Source organism: Pipistrellus hanaki (genome assembly GCF_964339955.1).
Source record: "Pipistrellus hanaki genome assembly, chromosome: 14".
Classification (NCBI taxonomy): domain Eukaryota; kingdom Metazoa; phylum Chordata; class Mammalia; order Chiroptera; family Vespertilionidae; genus Pipistrellus; species Pipistrellus hanaki.
In genome coordinates, this window is record NC_140516.1 from 29,926,097 (window position 1) to 29,936,615 (window position 10,519).

Below are 10,519 nucleotides of genomic sequence, written 5' to 3' on the forward strand. Positions count from 1 at the left end.
TATGGATCGTCATACACTTTCCATTTCTCTGTGCCTAAATTTTCCCCAAGGCATACATGGTGAACCCAAAGCTTTGAGGTGCCTATGGTGAGTAGGGTGGAGATATATATATATATATATATATATATATATATATATATATATATATATATATATATATATCAAAATTAAAACAAATCCATTTTGGGACACGCCCTGCTTTATAGCATTTCCAGCTGTTCTGCTGCCCCTGCACATCGAAGATTTGCCAGAAAAGGAAAAGCTGAAGATGGAAGTTGAGCAACTTCGCAAAGAAGTGAAGTTGCAGAGGCAACAGGTGTCTAAATGTTCTGAAGAAATAAAAACTACATTGAAGAACGCTCTGGAGAGGACCCTCTGGTGAAAGGCATTCCAGAAGACAAGAATCCCTTTAAAGAAAAAGGCAGCTGCGTTATTTCATAAGTAACTCTGGGGAGAAACTCCATCCTCAGTGGAAGAACTAGCTTATTTTAGTTTTCCGAAATAAAACCGACGTGCCTTTTAGAGAAGGAAAAACTAAATTAAAAGCGGACTTTTCTCAAGCACTCACGTAGTTACGGTTTTGTATAAAAGCTATGTGCTTCTCATCTTTGCTCACTCCCCACCCTCTTTAAGGGGGCAGAGAGTATCGAATGTACAATTATGGAAATAAGGACATTACTTGTGCATGACTCAAATAAAGTGTTATCGCTGGAAAAATAAAAAATAAAACAAATCAGGGCATCTTCCTAAGATGAGATGCATATGATGCTACTTCATGCTTCTAACAAGTCTTAACTTGCATTTTCCAAATGTTCTCTCCACCCTGGATCACCATCCACCTTAGCCGTGTGGGAAATACTGGTAGGGACAGAAAGCCCATTTCTACCCTTTGCTGGCGCACACACTCCTCTGCTGGCCTAGTTAAACAGGACTGTGTGCGTTCTGCTTTTCTTTCGGGAGGTGGGAAGTATTTTAAATTTCTGAACCTGAAGTCACCTCACCGGACTGCAACTAGAAGGGGGGACAGCTGGCCCTCAAAGCGCTGCTCCCCGCAGGGTTCGCAGGGTGGTCTCCAGACCAGCAGCGTCAGCAGCCCCGGAGGCGTCAGCTCCCAGACCCCACCCCACCTACTTGCCTCAGAAGCCGAGGGGGTGTGCGGAGCACAAGGTGTTTTCACAAGCCTCGGGGTGACTGTGATACGGGCTGAAATCTGAGAGCCACCAGCTTAAGCTGATAAACCTCCAAGGTCATGGGAATGCCCTGCTGGGCTGCCCTGTGTTTCACAACTAGACATAAATCATGTCCCTCCACCGACAGCACCTACTCTGGTCATTGTGCCAACTGGCAAAGGCCCCAAACGCCAAATTCCATCAAAGCACTACTTCTCTGTTGGGCAAATCCGCTGTGCCCCGCTCTCCTCCGTTCTAAAAAGGGGGTAGTAATAACCATCTCATAGGACTATCACAAGGGTCAAGGCAAGGGCTGAGTGCCTTGTAGGTGGTTTGCCCTCAACACATATGAATCCCTATGATTACACCTTCGTCAGAACTAGAAATACAGCAAAATGACACTTTAGTCCTGTGTGCTAACCCCCTGACCTCTTCTTTCCAGTCTTTCCGGAGCCCTGACCAAGGACATCCAGGATGGAGAGAGGGCACGTGACCCACTATCAAGCATGTACTTATTTAAGTCTGCAGCCTGAGCGCCCACCACTGCCGGCCATGTGCGGGGAAAGCCCACTCTGCAGGAATGTGCCTCCAGCAAGTCTTTCTGGACAAAAACTATCAACTCTGGGGCATAAGACCTCACGTACATACCCCAGTAAGATGGGAGAGAAACACAATGGGTAGGAACTAGTCATCACAAAAAGAGCTAACACTTTAGAGTGATTGTCTTGTGCCAGGAACTAAGTGCTGGGCATGTTAATTTATGTTGTTCTCACAACAACACTGTGAGGCACCTGCTGTTTACCACACCACCCTCCAAGGTTGGGAACTAAGGTGCAAGGGTTTACCTAACCTGCCTAAGGCCCCACAGCTCCTAAAGTAATGCCAAGATCTGAACCCAGGCACTCTAGCTCCAGGGTCAATGCTCTTAACCGCTGTATTGTATGTAAGACACTAGTTATCTAGGCATCTATTAGCCACTTGTTATCACTGATTGCAAAGCACTTAAATTTAGGGACAAAATCCACTGTCTAGGGCACATGTGTCAAACACAAGGCCCGTGGGCCAAATCCAGCCCGCCAGGCCTTGCAATGTGGCCCGCGCGCTGTCATCACTGCACTCCGCTGTCAGTTTATGACATTGCCAGTTTATGACTGCTCAGTAAACCATTCGGCCGCACTCCGCTGTCAGTTTATGACATTGTCAGTTTATGACTGTTCAGTAAACCATTCGGCCCGAGATTTAGGCTGGATTTTAGATTTTGGCCCCTTCTCTGATTGAGTTCGACACCCCTAGTCTAGGGGTTCAATAGGCCCTCAAGGCACTGGCAGAAATGCTGATTATCCTTGCTTTCACCAGTCCCACCTCTCCCCCTAATCCAATTCTACCCAAATCAAGTCAAAACTCTTCCAGAGCAGCATTTATCTTTCTCATAACTCCCCTGACATCACACCACTTAACCCCTAATTATACACCATCTGCCACATAGCATTCTCTGATTCTTGTATGTGTCTTTTCTTCCCCACTGGACTGTAAAATTCTTTGGAATTATCTTTGATTTCTGTGAAGCTCCACTAAACTAGGTAGGAGCAAAGGCTGCATACGCAGACTTAGAGGGTATTACACGATTAATTGATTAGGTTGTTCACTTTGCTTTTCTGACACTTCTTTGCTATCAATCCCTAAGAGGCAGAATAAAGGTATGAAGTTTATGCTATTCAAAGTCAGCATTAGAGAGGTATTACACCAGCATTCACTGAGCAGCAACTGCTCCAAGATCTGTCCCCTCTGCCTCTCCTACATTATCTCATTTAACCCCCTCAACAGCCTCCTGGAGAGGCTTCTGGGATTCAGTCTGAGTGAGGAAGGTACTGTTGAAAGGTAACTTGCCCAATGACTCTCAAGGCTGGTGAATGGGAAACCAATACTGAAACAAGATCTGTCCCCAAACCTCCACCCTGCCTTCCTCTAAGGTTCAGACTAAGAAGCCCACACTCAAATCTCCTCAGAGCAACATATCACCTTTGTAAAAAAAAATGTTATCATGAGAGAAAAATTTTAAAACTCTATTAAAAAGTCATTTTTAAAAGATGGCATGATAACCAAGTTAGCGGAAAGAATTCCAATATTAGCACAGAAAATGTGTCAATTCTCCCCTGTTGAATTATACATTCAATGCAATGCCAATCACATTTCCAGGACTTTGTTGAGAACTTGACAAGCATTACAAAATGTATATGGAAGAGAAAAGGTCCACAAACAACCAATTCTGAAAAAGAGGAGCCATATAAGACACACTGCAAAGCTTGTGTGTCTTTTTATTAATAAAAATAACCTGGCCTATAAACAGACAGATACGACGAGAACAGAACACAGAACTCAAAAGCAAACGCCCATAAAAAATCTCAAAATCAGTACGTTGGGTTTAATGTGAACAGTTTCAATCTGGGCTGAGGGGAAAGTTCTGGAGATTGACGGTGATGATGGTTGTACAATACTGTGAAGGTACTTAATGCTACTGAATTGTACACTTCAAAATGGTTAAATGGTAAGTTTATGTTATGTCTCTTTTGCCACAATTTTTTAAAAAGATTTTTTTAAAACCTGTATGGCCGAAACCAGTTTGGCTCAGTGCTAGAGCGTTAGTCTGCGGACTGAAAGGTCCAGGGTTCGATTCCGGTCAAGGGCATGTACATTGGTTGCGGGCACATCCCCGGTGGGGGGTGTGCAGGAGGCAGCTGGTCGACGTTTCTCTCTCATCGACGTATTTAGCTCTCTATCTCTCTCCCTTCCTCTCTGTAAAAAAATCAATAAAATATATTTTTAAAAATAAAAATAAAAAACCTGTATGTTAAGTGAAAGAAATCAGATGCACAAAAAGTACCAGACTGGACGGTTTCATTGATATAAAATTCTGGAAAATGCAAACGAATCTGTAGTGGCAGAAAGCAGACCAGTGGTTACCCAAATCTGGGGACAGAAAGAAGGATGAATGCAAAGGGGCCCGAGGAAGTTTTGGGGTAATGAAAATGCTTTGTATCTTGTTTGTGTGCTTGTCTCATAGGTACGTTCATTTGTCAAATTCATCCATTTGTATACTTTAAACGGATGTAGTTTACCATACGTAAAGTGAAAATATGAACTTGATATATGCTTGAGAAAACCTGATGTATGATAAAGGATGCTACACACACAAAAAAAAAAATTAGGAAAAGAGTATTGCTAAACAAATTATTTGGGGGAAACTGGCTCACATAATAGAAAGGGAAAAATAAAGTTTATTCCTCTTTATGCCATAAATGAAGATAAACCTCAAGGAGATGAAAGCTCTCATTGCAAAAAAGTAACTAGGGAGCTGATAGAACAGAATATAAAGTATCTTTGTAACCTTGGAGAAGGAAGAACATCTTAAGACTCCTAAAGTGCAACATAAGGCAAAAAAATTAATGGATTTGGGCTATATTAAAACTAAAACTTTCTGACAGTTACCATTGACAGACAGACAGATGGCAGAACGGGATTTCTATCTAGAATATGCAAGAAACACCTGCAAATCAATGCATTAGAAAAAGAGACTAAAGCTGATCAAAGATACTGTAATGGCTAACAAATATATTAGAAGATACTCAAATTAGGAAGATGGCTAATATCAACCACTAGTGAGGACGTGGGGAATCAGAAATCGCATGCACTGTTGGGTGTCAACCACAGCACCCACACTGGAGAAGAATTTGGTATGTTTATTTTTTTTACCCACCTCACTCATGAGGAGGTTCTTTCCCATGCATGAGACTCTTAAGGCTGGACATGATCAAACAGAAACTGATGGAGTTTGTCAAAGGGTTTCTGATTTAGGAGGAGTACATTGGGGCCTGAGAATCTGCAGCAGCTCCCAGGTGATGCTGCCGCTGCTACTGGGTGTGGACCACTTTGAAAACCGCTAGCCTAGAGATAATCTCACAAGCATGATCAAGAAGCTGCTACAGGAAATTTCACCACAGCTTTGCTCCCAGTAGCTGGCATGGAGACAAGATAATGGTGGCTGCACAGCAGGCCAGCCATAACGCGCAGCAGTCACAGCAACGCACTAGATCTCACAAATGAAACGTTGAATGAAACTCTTTCGACTTTAATGAATGTCTGAAATTTTCTGTAATAAAAAGTTTTAATGTTGGCTGAAAACGAAACTGAATGAAAACTATAGAACAGTACCATTAATGTAAATTGAAAACATGCACAAAATAATGTACATCTTTAGCAAAGACATAGATATACCCATGAACATATCCAACACAGAAGAGCAGGCTCCTCTGAGAGAGGAATAGGAGTGGAAAGAAGTATTGCACAGGGAGAGAATCTTGTGCCAAAACCTGAGGAATGTTCACCAACCCTTCAACAGAAGCAGGGAAGGAGTTCAACTTGGGACTTCCTGATTGCCAGCGGCTGGGACATCCAGGTAGACATTCTAGTAGGCAATGGTGCATACAGTGCCAGGTAATCGTTAAATCGGTATGAATCCAATCCCTTCATTCTCCCACCCCCAAATTTTCCTCTCCTTCATTTCCATGAATTTCCTAACCCAACAAGCCTGGCTTTCTCCACCTTAAGATATGACTGTATTTGGGATTAAGGTCAAATGGGTGAACCTAACCCAATAGGACTCTTTTTCCTATAAGAGGAAGACGCACAGGGATTCAGGCACACAGAGGAAAGGCCATGTGAGGACACAGCAAGAAGGTGGCCATCTGCAAGCCAAGGAGAGGGGCCTCAGGAGGAATCAACTCTACTGGCACCTAGATCTTGGGATTCCAGCCTCTATAGTCCTGAGAAAATTCCTATCTGTTGTTGAAGCAAAAACAAACACCAAAGCTATCCCTAAATGCCCACTCTCCTGCACTGAGATACAATGGTTACCAACTTCAGTGAAAGCCCCAGGGCTTTGCAGGCTAAGGGGGCAGATCAGCTTGCCTGAGAGAGGAAAGGGGGATCTATATGAAATACAAACTTAAGGTGATGTCAGTCCTGAATTTTCCCTCTTTGCCATTTTAGTATTTTTAAAGAATCTGGGGTTCTTAGCTTTCTACCTCTGTGCCTGTGTCTCTTCAGTGTGTGTCTGCAGAGCTGTGTGTCTGTGTGTGTGTGTGTGTGTGTGTCTGTGTCTGTGTCTGTGTGTAGTGTGTTATTTCTGGAGACAGAGGACTTGGGAGTGGAGCAGAGCACTCCAGTGGAAACTGAGCCACACTTGTTGATGAGCCATTCAATTCCTTTTTACTGAAACAGAAGTCACAGTGACAAAACCCAGCCGTCTTCCTATTCCCATTAGCCCTTCCCCTTTCTTCGCTCTCCCCTCACCCACAGCCAACACTGCTCCCCTACTCCCACATCCAAATGGGCTAATCCAAAATATGATCCTCTGCTGATTATGCAGCTTACTAAAGGAACAAACTTCGCAGCCCAAATTCCTGGAATGTGCCAGGCGGTGATACAAGACCATTTATATTCCTGACCAAGAGCCTTTATCGGAAACTCCAAAATCCTTAAGACTAAGAATGCCATATGGGTCTTCCAAAAGAGATTGCTGTGACTACCATCCAAAAAGGGGCAAAGAAAAAGCTTTCTATAATCAGTCGTGCCCTGGCCACAGCTTTTTCCAAAGGCCATCTAACGGAGTAGTGGCAAAGGCCATCTAACAAAGTAGTGGCAAAGTGTGTGAGACACTAAGAAGAGAAAAATCCCCACTGAGTGAATTTGTGTGAGAAAATACAACAGATCCTCCCGGCAGCAGCTTTAAGTAAGCAAGCCCATGCCAGGAAAGTATGTCTTTAGGGGAAGAAGAAATAGCTAGACAACTAGAGGAAGGGGAAGAGCAAAGGTAAAACACAGAGGAATGAGTGGGCCAAACACTCGTACTTTCCCTGTGCAAACAATCCCTGAATTTTTATTCCCAAAGCATTATTTTGTCTTTTCTACAATAGCACTTTCCATTGGGTGGTAAAGGTTTGGAGATTCTAGGGTTTTCCTGGAATGTTTTATATAAAATAAAGTTCTGTTAATAAAGTCTATTTGATAGGCAGCAGGCATACTTTTTAGTGTTGTTGTTTTTTTTAGTATAACACTTATACGTAAGAATCCTTTAGATTTTCATGAGATAGGTTAGCAAAGCATGCCCACATTTTTCCAGCTGAGGTACAGGATCTGCCACAATTTGAAAATCGGGGGGGGGGGGGGGGGGGGGGGGGGGGGGGGGGGCGAGGGAAGGAGTAAAAGAGTTGACTTTTTAAGGTAAAATTGAATGTTTATGGTCAACACAGGCAATCCTGACTTAAGAAAACACAAAAGGTTATTTAGGTGTCAAAATTCACTGACAAGCTACTGTTATGAAAACACTTTTTAACTTATAGCTGAATAAGCATTTCCTGAGTATCTTCTAGGTAGACACTGGGCAAGATGCTAGGGATCCTCCAATGAATAAGGCACTTTAAAATAACGGTGTCCCTTTAATGTCAGTGTAATCCACCCCTTGAATTAATTTTTTAAATGCTTTCTTATATTTGAAATAGTTGGCTAACAGCACTCGGAAGAGTTGCACAAATACACCTAACTATTTTACTAAGTATGTAAATTTCTTCTGAAAAGACAAGTTCTCTGGCTTTGCATACTGCCATCACCTTCTGAAGAAAAACGGCGTAAACTGTGTGTGGTGGCAGCTGCCCCCTCCTGCTATCTAGCAGGTCACAGCCCTGGAGACACTCAAACACATGCTACATAGTTGAAGAGAAGCAGTAAAGAAACTCCAAAGCCTGCACACCTAAACAGAAAGCCAATAGGAAACGTGAGCTGCTGTAGGCGGGAGGGAGGCAGCTAGCTCCTGGAGGTTCCCCCGAAGCTGGCACCTCTGGCAGCAGGCACAAGCTGCAGCCACGGCGCTCTGGCTGGCGTGGACAGGGCATGGCTTCAGAGCTGGAAGGCTGCCACCTGCTGAATCACCAGACCTCCCTGGGCTTCCCTGGGGCACTGACCACGCAGGGCCCATCCCCCGCTCTCCCCCCCCCCCCCTTCTCCCTGGGACCTCTCACACCCTGCCCAATGAGACACCCCCCAGCACAGGCCAAAAGAGCCACCAGCCCTGTTAGGTCTGGGCGGCCCTAGGCAACTCCCAGGCAAGTTGCTACACCCCCAGCCCACTCCTCTCCTTCTGCCCACTCCATGCCCCCTGAATGTCCAACCCCCAGAGAGAGCCAGGAGGCGTGGGGAGTTCACAGCACACCCGGACAGGCACTGAGCACTTCCACAGCCAGGCAGCCAGCAGAAACACCCCACCCCAACCCCCAAATCCGAAAGCAGCTTAACCTGCCCAAACAGCTTTAAATGCCACGGGAGCTAGAAAAGGAGGCAGGCCCCACCGCACGCACGACATAAACTTCCCTTTCAGGGAGCAGCCTTCATTCTTTGGTTTCGTAAGCGTGTGCAGCAGGAGCCAGTGCAGTTTGAAGGTGAAAAGAAACATCTGAGAAGCGCCTGCATGGATGCTCTTGGCTCCCTCCAGCCTCCTCAAGCCCCTGTCCCGATTTTTTTTACCCGCGACTCCCAAGAGCGAGGCAAGCGTTAACCAGAACGCGCCAGACCGAGTCCGTTAGCCGGACCCGGACAGCCCATCTGCCCACCAGACACGCTGCTGCGACCCGAGCCGCTTGCTCTGCCCTTGACAAGCCCCCTCGGAATGGCGGGGACCCCTCACTCACGGGGCACAGCCGCGTCCCGGGGAGACGGTCCAGCCCCAGGCTGCGCCCACGGCTCCCCCAGGCCTCACCTCTGCACACCCTCACCCACCCAGCGGGATCTGGGCGCCTCCTCCTACCTGGAGGCGGTTTTGCGTCCCATGGAGGGGAGCTCGCTCCTCGGGGACCGGGGGTCCCACCAGCTACACGGAAGAGGGGCACAGAGCGGCCACGGCAAGGGGGGTTGGGGTTCGGAGGATCCTGACACCCTGGGCGCCCGGCCGGCCGGCCGTGATCGGACCGGGAGGTACCAACTGTCACGCCGCCGCCGCCGCCTCCCGGGGCGTGGGGGTGGGGCCGTGATTTGGGGGGTTGATCCCTGCGGAGCTCGGTTCCCTGGGGGTCATCGGGAACCTAGCCGGGCCGCTGCCCAGAGGCAAACCCGTGTCCCGGCTTCTTTGGCCCCCGACACGGTCCGCTCGCCCCGCTCAGACATCAGGCGGTCTTCCAGCCCGCACGCAGCACCTCGGAAAAGGTGCCCACGGGCGCCCCCGCCTTCCTCCCCGCCCCGACTGGGACCCGGAGCCGAACAGGCAGCCCGCCCCCTCCGATCCCCGAGACGGGCCTCCCGGCCGCCCGGCCCGGCGCCCACTCCCTGGAGCGGCGGCGCGGGGGGAGGAGAGCCGCCAGGTAGGCGCGCGGCGCGGCGCGGGCAGCACTCACGCCCCCTCGCCCCCCGGCTGCTCGCACTCGGCTCCCGGGGAGTCAGGCCCGGGCCCGAGGCGGGTGTCCAATCGTCCCTCCTTCCCCCCGACATCGCCTTCTCCCCGTGCCCCACGACTCACTTGCTCCGGAGTGGCAGCAGTCTCCGGGATTCCGCTCGCCGAGCCCCGCGCCGCGGACTGGGATCCGGGGTGCAGGGCAGCGTCGGGGAGCTGCGCCCGGATCGCGCCCTCCGGCCGGCTCGCAGGGCGCAGGGACCGAGCAGCCTCCGCTGGCCCTTCGCGCTCCGGTCCGTGCCCGCCGCCGCCGCCGCCGCCGCCGCCACTGCCTCCCCGGTGCGAAGCCTCCCTCCCGACTGGCCAGCGCGAGCCGCCGGGGCCGCAGAGCATGCCCAGTCCGAGGCCCGGGCCGCCGGCTCCCGCGCCACGCGGATCGGCTCCTCCGGGTGTTCGCGGCGGCCGGGAGGGCGGGCGGGGCGGGAGGGTGGGGCCCGCCGGGGGCTCTCCCGGGACCGAGGCACGGGACCGGACTGCGCCCCGCGGGGGAGCCGGGGTTCGGCCTCTTTGTTAAATTCTTTAAGCTCGGGACGGTCCCGGCCCCGCCTGCACACGGTCAGGGGCGGTTTGCTGGAGCCGATCAGAGCCCAGCTGCTCGCTCCGAGGCGGAGCCGGAGGGCCGGGGAGCTGGGGCTGGAGCCGGAGCCGGTCGGAACCCCGGGCTCCGGGCACGAGTTGGCGAGCGCCCCGAGGTGGCTCTCCGGCACCCAGCCCGGAGCGGCGACACCTGGGATTAACTCCCGATCGAACGTGCGCTTCAAAGGGCAGGCCTGGGGCTTCACCGATCACCTTCAAACCCTATCCGGACACGAGCGCCCCAAAAGCCAGGGAGCCACCTGCGGGGCCGCCGCTGGAG

The 10,519-nt window shown here is 49.6% G+C and overlaps 1 protein-coding gene and 1 pseudogene across 7 annotated transcripts in view; one reads left to right on the plus strand and one right to left on the minus strand.

The window, feature by feature from the left end:
• Positions 1–687, plus strand: part of LOC311632679 (guanine nucleotide-binding protein G(I)/G(S)/G(O) subunit gamma-11-like) — a 31,674-nt pseudogene extending 30,987 nt beyond the window's left edge. Inside the window, exon 2 of the transcript in view lies at positions 207–687. The product of the transcript in view is annotated as a guanine nucleotide-binding protein G(I)/G(S)/G(O) subunit gamma-11-like (transcript). The remainder of the gene's footprint in view (positions 1–206) is intronic.
• The window catches only part of SGMS1 (sphingomyelin synthase 1), a 217,930-nt gene extending 207,930 nt beyond the window's left edge, over positions 1–10,000 (minus strand). For 3 of the 6 annotated variants that reach the window (XM_084903460.1, XM_084903457.1, XM_084903459.1), the window contains exon 1: positions 9,730–9,959. The gene's annotated coding sequence lies outside the window, so the exon portion shown is untranslated. Of the gene's footprint in view, positions 1–9,024; positions 9,388–9,729 lie in introns of those variants that run through there. The other 3 variants (XM_084903456.1, XM_084903458.1, XM_084903461.1) reach the window with 3 other exon arrangements.
• Between the last annotated feature and the right edge of the window lie 519 nt (positions 10,001–10,519).